This window comes from Atheta coriaria, unplaced genomic scaffold, assembly GCF_025399875.1.
Source record: "Atheta coriaria isolate IRGN ID8LTWV9N9 unplaced genomic scaffold, Caltech_Dcor_3.1 hic_scaffold_10_pilon, whole genome shotgun sequence".
In the NCBI taxonomy this organism is placed as follows: Eukaryota; Metazoa; Arthropoda; class Insecta; order Coleoptera; family Staphylinidae; genus Dalotia; species Dalotia coriaria.
This window is the reverse complement of record NW_027045452.1, coordinates 1,868,552-1,882,209: the sequence shown is the minus strand read 5'-3', so window position 1 is coordinate 1,882,209 and position 13,658 is coordinate 1,868,552. Positions and strand designations below refer to the sequence as shown.

The following is a 13,658-nucleotide window of genomic DNA, read 5'->3' as shown; positions in this document are numbered from 1 at the left end:
TACATCACAACTAAAATGTATTATTGGTTGCATACATTAATTGAATTTTTGTGTTTTGTGTTTAAAAATTTATACGAGAAAATGAATACCGAGCACAATTTACAACTCAATTACGTGCTGGTTAAATGCGGTGCATTGCCACATTATCACAATATGGCCTTTCGCGTTCGTAAACAATTCGTACGCGCGGCGCGCGCAATAATAATAAGTAGCAATTACGCCACTGCGCCACGTGGATTGCCACGTCCGCGAAGACAACGTTGTTGTACGGAAACAATGCAAATTTAACGCTACCGGTGAGCGTAAACAAACCTCTGATAAACATTAAAACAAGACCATTCTCCAAACAATTATTTAATTTCGTGGCATATTAAAAAATAAATTAATATTTCAGGTATTTTCTAAAACTGAGAATAAATATAATGTTAAAAATAATTTTCGACACTAAATCGAACAAATTCTATGATTCTGTAACTCTGATGCTGCGATATTTATTTATTGTTCCTCAGTAAGCGCAGTTTAATTTTGTAAAGTTGAAATTAATTCCCTGCGACTGCTCATTAGCATGCAAATACGAGCAAATAAGCGTATGTTGATGTTTATCATTAGGCAATGCATAAATTATAAATAATTGCAATAATTGCAATATCACCATAATGAATTACGTACGTGCGTATTTCCTAAAAACCATTATGGAAACGGGATTAATAAATGTTATTGGAATTGTGGTTTAATTGCAGCTTTTCTTTGCATCAACCCAACAACATGTTTAAATATGTAACATAGCTAAAATAATTTTTAATTATAATACGCAAGCTGGATTATAGATTACAATAATTATAATTTGTTCATTTTGATCGAATGCCTTTTGGGTAATATCCTTTTTGATAATTACCGCCGTTACGTTTTATACCCCTTCATGGTTTGCGTGTAATCAAACCGATCGCCTGCATTGACGATCGTTCGCGTTCCGATTACGACGCGAACGTCTGATGGCCTTGCGCCATCCCCAAAACCATCCAACCCATCCTTTTGGTTGCCTTCAAACTCGAGACGCTATTGTTTCAGGTCAGAAAACTAATTTTGCAGATCATAGCGCTTGAAGATCACTGCTTGTTCCAAACTACGTTCACCTCTGTTCACACAATTTTAATTAGTTACGGGTGAAGGGAAAATTTATTTTAGGTATATTTTATGTTAAACTAGGTATCATATCATTAATAAATTAATTATTATCGATAACGGACTTAAATTTATCAAAAATATTATTTTTTACGGTTTTGAGACACAAAAAGTACTTTAGTCACGGGGTGAAGCTTACGCCTGCGCATTAATTGAATTTCAAAGATTTAAAATACAAAAGATTAAATACAAAAACTAAAACGTAGAAAAAAAGTAAAAAGCATCACGTGGCTAAACGTTGTTAAACACTCGATTTATTATTCACTCGCTACGCTCGCTCTTAATCAATCTCGTGACTAAAACTCCCGTTTATCCACTTAATACTTAATATACTTTTACTTAATAAATAATATTTTTGTAATTTTAATAATTATCCAATTCTGAGCTTGTTTTATATAAAAATTTCTTTGAAATTATAATTATTAAGGGTTGTTTTCCTATTAAAATGAATGTTTACAAAATACCTTCTTTTGTTTGTAAAACAATACCTTGGCCAATATATTGATGAGTTTCGAGAGAAAACCGAAAATCGCTTCTCTCACGTCCGTCAATAGCGGTTTAACTTCCTAAACTAGCGCGCATACTGACCCACCCCCTGCGAAGCGATTCGATTCAACCGGACACATTGGATACATTTGTTATACCTGCCCATCGCTTCACTCCCAGCTCAACTAATTTCAAAACCTATTGTATCAAAACTTCATTAACACAGTCGCGGACTTGAGTGTGAGGGTGCGGGGGCGGCCAGGTAAACAAATGTGAATTGATTGCGAATGAGTGAGCTGTTGGAGGAAACCGAATGACTGTGGTTTATAAATGTTCGTTGGTATGGCAACACAAACACCGCGCGCTATTGATATTCACGACGAAACAATGAACACAATTGGTTGTATATTATCCTTTATCCGCTATCCTGTGTATGAAATTCGCTAATGCGCCACCCTCGGACAAGACCGCCGCGGCGAGTTGGCAGATCGCTGCTTTTTGTTCGCCTGTTTTGTTATTGTTATTATTTATCGGGGTAATTTATCCGCACTCGGATCGCACCTGCATACCAATGTACAGAGTGGGGACGCAATGTCAAATTCTGCGTGAGGAAATTGAATCGGATTTTTAATTGCGTCATTTATCAATATTTTATTTTATTTATTTTTATTGGTTTAAGTTTAATTGGACGTGAATATATTTTTTATTGAGTGATGCATGTGGTGTCAAATAAAAATATGCAATTTTTATTTTTTAAATATCTCTAAAAGTATAAGAGATATGATGATTTTAAGTTTTGGGAGCTCCACCTACTGTTACGTTAAGTGTGTCATGCGTGTGGGGTACCTTCTACGCCACGCCCCCTGCTGTCAACTCTAATATTTAATTACTTATAACTCGGAAAGTAATAATTGTGAAATTTTAATTTTTTTTTGTAAATTAATGAAAAAATTAAATCTAACTACATATTGAATGTAGCCGTTCTAAAAACTTTTTACTGTTTTAATTAAATTTAATGTTTAATACCTACTTAATTTTTATGTTTCGCTGAAAATACGGAAGTCTTAAAATATTTTAAACGTGTTTACTTACTTCCACGCTTGGCTAGACTCCAAAATACATTGGAAAACAGCTTTTGTTTTATGACAATCCACGATATTTAGACAAATATCATCTGAAACATAAAAGTAGCGATATTCCTTTGATTTTTTCGCTGCGTACGCTTGTATTTTCGTATATTTATTATTCACACAGTGTTTATCTTATTGTTTCATCCATGTCGTCGTCTTGCGCGCCCCTTGGCGCTAAGTATTATTTTCTTTATGTATTCTCAGCGCGCCTGTTCATTTTCCTACTCTTTTCCATCTGCACGCAGCCAGACATGCTTTGAGTGCTGTCCTCAAGACAATGCTCTCAAACCCTTACTACAATATATGCATGCGCTGCTCAGGTACGTTCTGAAAGAATTGCTTTTTCTATTTTATTTTTACATTTTTTAACCTCGTTTTACCGCGCGCGCCTTGTGCTCTTAGGAATATTTCTAGTCGCGTCTAGCTTATTCCTGACTTGACTGCCTGATTCAATATGAGAATATTTTCCCATTTGTATTAGAGACATTTTTCCACATTTTCTGCACCGCGACCGGTTTTTTTTACATGCGGGTCTCTCTCTGTTTTACTAAAGAAGTCACGAGTCACGAGTGTTGTTCGTGCACTTGTGCATATGAAATTACATTCCTACGTGCTTACGCTTAACAGGAGCGTCATGCTGAGCGCAAAAATGTTTTCACATTCGGATATACTCGCGTGTAAACATGAGATAAATGAATTTCCAGTTGAATTTCGATTTTTGTATGTCGTTTACCAATTATTTTAATTAAGTTGTAAAATGTGGAAATTATAAAATTATTTGTATTTAAATATTATATAATTATAAATATTTAAATTTAAAATAAAATAATTTTTTCTATTTTCAAATATCTTTAAAATCGACTGAGTTACAGTCATTTTAAGTTTTGTAGTTTTCAGCGGTACCACGCCTACTATTACGTCACTGTTGTTGCACTCAACGACTCAGCGCACGCGTAGTGCAGTAGTTAACCCCCACTCTTACTTATGTTTAAATTCCCCATATCTTTGACACTATACATCGCTGAAAATTGCATTTTTTTCTAAAAATATTTATAAAATATAATCTTTGACTACAATAAAACAAAAAATCTTTTAACGTGATTTAAAAATCAGAAACTTCCGTTTTATTGATTCCTCTGCCATTTTTTTTACTTTTTAAGAAAGAAAACTGAAAAGTAGCGTTTGCGATAATGAAATTTTCCCGGGGGCGTTAAAAAGACTACGAAGAAATCATTGTCAAACGCTCAATCCACGTCTACGAGTTTGACGATGGCTGGTGCGAGACGAACGGCGCACAAAGAAAAGCAACCGGAAGAAAAAAACCTCTAGCTGTGCGATCGTGCGAGCCGATGATGTGATGCGACGTCGCATTTTCGATCCGAACGCAATCCTCAAGTTTCGGTTATTAATACCACTTTTGTTCGCGGCCGCAAATTACCACCGCGCGGAATATTCAATATTTTCACCCTAATACATATTCGGCGCGCTTAATGCATCTTCACTTGTTCGTCATTAGGGATTTCGACGCGACCCGAGCGAAATTAAAAAGTTTCCCATTCGGCGCGTTTTAAAACGTTAATTGTCATGGACATTAATACAACCCGAGGCGTGATCAATGATGCGTTGAAATTAAAACTTTTCAATCGCTAAAACTCCTCATTCTTTCTCATTCAGGCAACAGAAAAAAAAATCAATGATTGCAACAGCAATTGTTTCATATTATTTGTAGCTGCTTCCGTTAGATGTCGGCCGCGGGCGTTTATTTTTCGTCTTTGTACAGGTGGAAAAGAAGGATTATCGCCTGAGAATCGGAACACGAGGACGATTTGTTACTGGGACGCATTTGCGTACAAAGAGAGCCTGGAAATAAATTGGATTAGTTCACGCCCCAAAAACTATCCGTTTGCGTCTGTCGTCGGCGACAGCATCTTTTCCAGCTGCAAGTTCTTTTCGCGTTCCAAGTCTCCGATAAGTATTGCATAAGTATCTAAGTAGGAATCTTTCCCATCCATCCATCTGGGAGGCGCACGCGGATCTATCGCGTCCGAAGGCTTAATCCTGGATTTATCATCCACGCTTAATTATTTCCCAATGGGACGCTTGCTGCCGACTTAGACGTACACATTTTTAGACCAAAAATGATTGAAGGTATTACGAACTTTTCGAAGGAAATGTTTTACGCGTTGGGGTTTCAACAAATCCAAGCAAAAACTTTGTGTTTTAATCTAGAAATTCGCATTCAACTTATTTTGTAGGTATTTTTCTAAATCGAAGTTTAAACTCGGATCATAATGACATAATAAATATTTTATTCAAATTTACTTTTTCTTCCTTTTTCGCTTCCTGCCGGTAGGAAATTCTTAAGGATTTGTACGTACACACAATGGTAGCGCCTGCGACGCAGATGACGGCCGTGATGATGATGATGATGATGAAAACAGATGAAATTTGAAAAATAAAAATCGCATCGCAGTGTGGGTGCTGGCGCTGAATTCAAATCCTCGGCTTCGCTCGCAATCCGCGCGCCTGCAGGAGGTCAAATTAAGCTTTTTGCAGGTTTATCACGCACGCAAAGCAAACCGAACGCAGTCGGAATATCATGAGTTCGAGGATGCGCGCAACAAAAGCGCCGAAAACAGAGCGGAAAAACATCGCGTAAAATGCGAAAAAAAGCGTAACGATATTAAAATTTATTTGCGGCGATTGGTCGAGCGGCATGTCTCGGAGTTTAGCGCGCAGTTGCCTGCTTTGCGTCGCTGAGAGCTATTTGCGTTTTTGTTTTACGTGCGTTTTTTTTTTCGAACGTCCGAATGATACGCATTGCACGTGGGAAAAGCGAGGAAATATCATTTTGTAATTTCCATAAATAAACATTAAACATTCCGCGGCTGCGTTCGAGGCGAATTCGAGTTTTTAAGGGGTTATATTACATAACATTTATCTTATAAACAAAAATTTACCTTATTTTTTGTTGCTCTAAACTTATCAAACCCCTTAAATTCAGCAAATGATTAAAAATACATTGGTAGTTCAAATAGCTATAAATTTTAATTGCAAAAATTATGCTTTATATTTTCGTAATTTACTAAATGTTTGCTTTTAATTTTTTTTTCTCAAATAATCAAAATATATTATTTATGAATAACAAATTTTGATTTGTTTATAAAGCCACTTTTGCTAATCCTCTGTGTACCCCTTCATACAACATCCACTCGTTTTTTGTCATTTCGCTTTTCTTAAATGATAATATTTACATTTTCGAATTAATTTGCACACGCACTGTCGTCGGTGTTGTGTCATGGTAATAATAATCCTTCACACTTCTGCTTCGCGCTTCAACTTCTCCCCTTTAAGAGCGCGGTTTCCGCCGAAAGTATCAAATAATGTCGACTTGGGAAAGACTCATTTATACTTAAGACAAGTATGTATCTAAGTACTTGGATACTTATACTTGAAGAGAACTCCAGGAAGTTCTTAAACACACATGAAAATTTCATTTTATTTTCAACATCTTTCACTAATAATAATAATAATTAATAATACATTAATTTAGATAATGTTGCATTGCGTTGCGGCGGTAAATTAATTAGTTAAGCAAACAATTTGCTCAATTTTAATGCGTACAAGATTGGCTGAATGTCATTTGTGACAACATTTGTGCAACATTTAATTACCTCCAATACTCGCCGTGGATGTTGAGTATCATTTACTATAATTACACCTGTGTGCTCATTTGTGGAATACTTCAGTGTTTCGGGTTGACAACTGGGTGTATGTGTGCTATGCACGCTTGCAAAGTTCAACTTTGTGGGTTTTGCTAACGTGCAAAGTTACGCATAACTAGTTTTGTTAATATCAATTACTCTAATATCAATATTATCAAATAATCTATGATTACTTCTATAAATATTATTTTTGTTGTTGAGACAGGAATATAAAAATATATCTATAATATAAAAATATATCTATAATATAAAAATATATCTATAATATAAAAATAAATTGCAAAATATGTTGGAAAGCGCATAACGCAACAACGCCAAAACCAATTTGGCTAATTCTTTTGTAAAATGTTCGTTAAAGTCCCAGGATGGTTTTTACTGCGAGAAAAATTCGAATAATTGCCGGGAAAACCCTAAAAACAGCCTTTTTCTATAGGATAAAAGTTGGCATTGAGAATCAATCATAGTTATAGTTAAATAGTTGAATCCGAGATGGCGCGCTGAAGTGCATTGTTAGCAATTCTTTATATAATTAATTTCTTTAAAATAAAATAGCGAATCTTATTGATAGAATTGACACATACTATGTCTAGAACAAGAGAGTAAAACTGAATTACATTTTTATTAAACACTACCGAGACGAAGTCTTAAAAAAATTGAAGAAAAAAAATATTTCAGGGCGAGGTTATGTCAATGCTCGCATCGGCAGTTCTTTAGTGTATAAAAAGTTGCCTAACACTAAAAGTCTAATTGCATAAAAATAACAAACAAAGCTGAAATTCTGCTTATAATTATTTCAAGACTTTCTCTAGTTTACGGAAAATACTATGCTGTATTCATACAAAGCTTTAATTTAAATAATGACTCTCCAAAGTCAGTTTTCTCCGCAAATCCGATACCTACTCACAATTATCATCCCTGATAAATTACACGTTCACCGTAAATTTCAGTGTCATATTATTTCGTTTCAGGCCTCTACATTAACTATGGCACCTTTGTGGAATCCGCCGTAACTCTATAGTTCTATGCAACCTTGTAGGACATTATGTGTATTAGACCAGGACATAACAAAAGGTTCAATGCTGGAATCCAGGCTGTAATCTGCGTGTATATGTGCTGGCGTGTCTTTCATTACCGTGTTTTCGTGATATTGTCGCGTTTGATAAAGTGCGGCTTTGCGTACACAGCGTGACCCACTCGTAATATGGGCCATCGGCCCAGCATCTACCTACGTCTCACGCCTTCAGCATCCGACAGACCGGCAACGCACATCCTGTGGCTTACAAACACGCTACGGATGGCCGAAATTAATAACAACACAAAAGTAATTACGTTTTAAACTATTATAATCAACATAAATCATCATTACAATCCCTAATGGATTGTGATGCTTGTAATTAACTCGGCGAAAACACAAATCGTTGATAGGTGCGTTTCGGATTTTATACACCTATGAATCGTAATAGGAAACTAGCATGTTACATCGTTCGTAAATTTCCCTCTTGCGCTTTGTGCGCCCGTATGTCTGCGATCAGGAATTTTATTGAATCGTTTTGCCAAATTACCTCCCCTTTGCTCTCGCAATTTGACTGTCAATGTGCAATGTGCAACGACGGTGCGTCCAAATGATATCGAAAACGACATCGCGTGTGATTGTACCTCGGCCTCTGCAGCCGGGCGGTTAAAATTTAGTACCGATATTATTAAACCATTTCCGCGATTCGTGCATTACCTCCATAAGCATAAATATAACCAACAAAAAAAAGGTTTTCGTAAAATTTTCGCAACACACAAAGATAAATTATGCATGACATTAGAATAACTTAAACAATTTTCGCAAGTTTACCTCGTGTGGTGTTCAACATCAACATCAGCATCCCAAAGGGATGTAGCGTAACGTAAAGGTGTTGCGAAGGGATGCATTTTCAGTGGCGCAATGTCTTTAGCGCATTACATGCGCGAGATGTTCGCGACGAGCGCAATTCCTTTTATTTACACTCAATTTCGCTGCATGCGCGCATCAACTTGTTCGGTGTGTCGCTTCTACCCGTGCGCGAAATTGCAATTTATTTATTCCGTGCATGCCGCACTTAACACTATGCATTCTCCAACAGAATAATATATCACAACATGCATCAAAACAAACAAAACGGTAATCTATTTGACCTCGATGTGTGTATAAATTCATAATTTCAGTGTGGACAATGTTGGAGATGCGGTATAAGTACCGAACATGCAAGATTTAATGCGATTTTGGTGAAAAAAAGAAACGCAATAAATTAAATAGTATAATTGTTAGGAATTCACGAATGTATATCAAATAAATAAAGCGCATGATGGAGATGCGGTATAAGTATCGAACATACAAGTTTCAATGAAATTTTTGTAAAAAGAAAAAAGAAACGCAATTTGTTGAATAGTGTAATTGTTTACCCCCTTAGGAATTCACAATTGTATAGCAAATAAACATGGCCAATGATGGAGATGCGGTATAAGTACCGAGCATACATGATTCAATACGATTTTTGCAAATAAAGAAACGCAATTAGTTAAATAGTGTAATTGTTTGCGCCCGTAGGAATTCACGAATATACAGGAAATGCACGTCTCATGATTATCGCGTATTGATGTCGATGGTGATATCCCCGATGCGATTTGCATGACTCTGGCGGTGCTCAGCATCGATCTAATCATGTTAATGCATTCGAAACGACGAAACGATCCGGACGCTTAGCGCACAGCGTACAATTCCAATTCGATTACTTCCGGTTTTCCGGTATATGCTATACATTGCACTCTTATACGATTCGAGGTTATAGAATTAATGAAAAACCATTTTGGCATCGACCATATAAATTCATACCTTGAAATTATTAAAAAATTTATTCTATAGATGTTTATCGAATTTCGCTTACAACTAAAACAACTCTAGTATAAAGCGCGGGTTTAATTAAAATTATACGTAAACAAGCGTCGAATCGAATTTCCATTTCGGATGCGCAAATATCGACGCTTTTCGTATTTCCCGTGTGATAATTATTATTAAATAGAAGCGCGCCGGCGTGCCCGAAAGTTTAAATGCAATTTACCACAACAAACAAATGTGCGCGCCATCGATGGTGAATTCCCGTCTATTGTGATTGACTTATGCACGACAGTTTGATAAAATTTTACTGAGTATATTGGCGCGCATTTCGTTCTGGCCACAAATAACAAGCGCGTTGAATTCGCGGAAAACGCGAGGTAATTATACAGCGGATAGTCTGGTGCGAATTTTTGAATTTATTGGGCAATTGTTATTGGTGGAAATTAAACGTTTATTACGTGCAATTATTTAAATCCATGAAATTTATATATTGAAAATTTAACTCAAAACGATATTAAATTTTTAATCTTTTTGTTTCAAAATATTCATTTGCAAAAATATAAAATTCCTCGATTTGCTTGAAGATAAAAATATCTGATGAATTTTACTTAATTTTGCCCTTCTTAAAATATTTTTAAATAGTATATTAAGTGGCTAAACGGAAGTTTTTGTCACGAGTTTGATTAAGAGCGAGCGTTTAACCACGTGATGTTTACAACGTTTTTTCACTGATGTTTACGCTAGGCGTAAACTGTACCCAAATACTAAAGTACTTTACTCCACCTTGGCCGTGTGTAAAAATACAACTTTATGTGTCTAAAATCCATGAAAAACTTACGCTTTAAAGGTGGACCTTTTTAAATATATTTATTTATTTATGTTAATTTTTTTAATTAAAAAATTTTAACTGTATATTATGTACACTAATAAATTTGCTATCTGTGCAATTATAAAATAGCCACATTATACTCGAATTAACCCCAGATTGACCCAATTTACACCCGTGTATGAAATGTGTAACTATATGGGAATTGTAACGCGTTGCGCGTAGGTGAGACTATCATTTAGTCATTGTTCTTAGGGGCGCGACTAGATGTACAGGCGTGTAACGAGTTATATGTATTGTCCGTACGGGTGTGATTTATATCGGGCGCGTTCACGCGCGCACGCCTCGACTTTGCTAAATGGCGAACGGTTTATTTGCGCCGAAATGCAGGCGTGCGCTATCGCCGGGAATGATAAATTCGAAAAGTCGATGCACTGCACTTACTTTACCCTCGACCCGCCCTTAACGCTTACTATTTAGCTACTGGTAGTGCGTTAGTGTTGACAGCGTATTGAAAACAAGAATTACACATACCTACAATTTCGTACTACATATTTCCACTTTGTATGTTTTTTTTAAATTTATTTTTCTTTCCCTGCGTCACCTGCTTGAGTTTACATCAATATTACGACTTGATTTTCTCCCCCAAATCTCGATTTATTTGATTAGGCGATGTTTTACAACATGCGCACGTCTAAAATGTAATATTTCCAAAATTTTTTCTTAAAATAGGCGTCGCGTTCTAAATTGGGCGCAAAAGATGCGAAAATTAATTTAAGACGCACACCCGGAATGAAATTATCGCAAGCGGCGTTGTCGCGCGTTTTGCTTCCATCGTTTTCGTTGACGTTTCAATTCCAATTTCGCTCCGGTTGGTGCGACATCAGAAAACACTTAATAAATATTCATGACGCGCTCTTACGTTCAATGCGTACCGCTAGCAAAACGTGCTAATTATTACAGCATCAACGATGACGAAATTATGAGCTGTGAAAGTGATAAGCATCACAAAATCACAGCAATACTGCAACACAATACGTGCGCGACACTTCATTAGACTTTGAAGTGTTTATTAGCATACCAAAAATTCAAATTAAAATCAGCAAACATTTAAAAAACGCGAAAGTGAAATCTGTCGTAGATTAACAACTACTTTTCCGCTTTCCGGTACTCGTTGCTATTCTGAGAACAAAAGCCTTTGTTATGCCGAAAAGGGAACTTTTCCTCGCCGCCATTATTTCAAGCGTTGTCTTTGTCGTCGCGTTCGCAGTCGTCGGCCGCGTTCCGGCGCACCGTCCGAGCTTAATCTATTTCTTATTAACTAACTACCACTGTCACTACTAATGGCACCTGCTGCTAACGAAGTTTCGTGCGCGTCTGCCTTTTGTTTGTTTTGCGGTAGTCACGCAGCGAAAGATTCGCGACGAGTGCTGAGGAGCAAAACGCGAAGCGTGAACGTGAAAGTGGAAAGTGTCGACCCAATTCGGAAATTTCATTAAATTCATCGTCGATAATTGATTTCCAGCCACGCGCACCGAGGGTCTAACGAGCTGATAGAAAATTTGGACTTGTCCTAGTCAAATACTTGTTACCATGATGAAATTTACCTATGATTGGATTAAATTTCTGTTGGATTTAAATTTAAACACAGGTTTCCTTCAATTGGCTCGAAACTTGTTGAGATGTTTTGTATCATGACTCTAAAAACATAAAAACATTTTAATTTACACAAATTAAGTTATTAATATAATACTTACTTTATTTTTACTACAACTCACCAGAATTTTACCTTTTTCTTTGTTTTTCTGCTATATTTGTTGAGCGTAGTAAGTTTTTTGAGGTTATGTGAAGTATTCATGAAATATTCGTTGATTTTCCACGTTTTCATCACGTAAACACGCTAATACTATATATCTACCTATTGTTTTAACTAATATATTGTTTAAAAATACTTACCAACGTTGATTCTCGTATTTTAACACCGCACACACTGCAAATTCAGCGTTTCAGCTCCAGCAACAAGCGTTTCAAAGTTGACCTTGATCACAACTCAACGAAGTTTTGCGCGCTTGAATAACAGAGCTGCCAACTGACACGAAAAAAATCTCAAGTATGATTGATGTTATCTTTATCGTTTCTTAACTGTAGAGCTTTGTCGTAAGCTTTCATTCCGACTTAACATCATAGAACGCTGTTCTACACAGGTAATCGGCTCTAGTTTTTAAAATCCTCTACATTCGACTCTGATCCGCTTTATATTCTCGGCGCGGACATTTAAATCGACGCCGGGCATTGCTAGTGCAGGCGTGTAACTTGCGACTCCCTGCAGGGCCATCAATGTTCAAGTTGAGGCTCTGAATCGAAAATCACCGGATTGTAAAGTATAAAATACCTATTCATCAAAACCTGGCGATAACAAGGTAATCGTATGAAAATCACCGAATTTTTAAATACAAAATTGGTTATTTTTAAATAATTTGAGGTTATGTAAGTATAATGCTATAAAAGTATTCTCTGAGTCTTAGAAATCGTTGGTTTATTGTTGAAGATAATAGACTGTATGAAAGCAGGCAAAGAAGACAATAAAGGTCTAAAATAAAGGGTTTAGAAATATATACTCGCTCAAAGACAGAAATTCCGCCATCGCTAAAAGGCTTTTTGATGAAAACTTTGTTGTAAACAAACGGCTTTAAATTGGATGCGAAACTTATATATCCACTTTCTGTAATGGTGCAATGAAAACGCATTTTAAAATCGCACTCAAATGCTTTCGCCAGTTGACAGCTGTCTGCAGCGCGAGCATGAAATGTTACAACTATTAAATTTAATTACCAAAAACTTCTCTTCATTAAAACCACAGCACTAACGCGCAGTGCAATGCGCACTAATGAAATGAACTTCATTAGTGGATGTTTTTGAGCTTTTCATTTTTTTCCACCTAGTTTTTCAGCATTTTACTTGCTAGACAAGAAATATGACCATTATATACAGTATGTCATAAATTCAATACAAAATTATTTAATTAAAAACTTAATTTTAATAAATTTTGAATTATTTTGATGAATTTATTAAAAATTCACATGTTTTTGATGTAAAATTGATTTGTGCAACATACTGTATAATCTTGAAGTGTAAAAAATCGTAAAACAAACGCCACAGACCACGAAAACGTTCATTTCTTTTGTTTTTTACTTTCTTGTTTCTAGTTTTGCGTTTGCGTCGGAACGGTTGTGGTGCAGTTTTGTTTGCGCGCCGTTTTACGTTACAACTTGGTACTTTTTCGTGAGTGGTGGATTCGCAAAACGTCTTCCTGTTTGTTTTGCTTATTGTGAGGGTTGGAAAGGACGCCGCCGCGGCGCAGGTTACGGGTTGGCGCTCGCGCTGCCGGGCGAAAGTAAAAAAGTTTTAATGCGATTTGGCAGTATGCATTTACGACTTGCATTAAT

General features: G+C 36.2%; 1 protein-coding gene and 1 long non-coding RNA gene across 2 annotated transcripts in view; both read right to left on the bottom strand.

Annotated features, from left to right (window-relative positions):
* Nucleotides 1–12,247, bottom strand: part of LOC135800303 (uncharacterized) — a 71,438-nt gene extending 59,191 nt beyond the window's left edge. Inside the window, exon 1 of the mRNA XM_065313501.1 lies at nucleotides 12,169–12,247. The gene's annotated coding sequence lies outside the window, so the exon portion shown is untranslated. The remainder of the gene's footprint in view (nucleotides 1–12,168) is intronic.
* On the bottom strand, nucleotides 10,813–12,135 carry LOC135800399 (uncharacterized). The gene is made up of 2 exons (XR_010550146.1): nucleotides 11,991–12,135; nucleotides 10,813–11,912 (listed from the first exon to the last, which is right to left on the bottom strand). It is a non-coding gene; the product is annotated as an uncharacterized lncRNA (long non-coding RNA).
* Nucleotides 12,248–13,658: the final 1,411 nt, after the last annotated feature.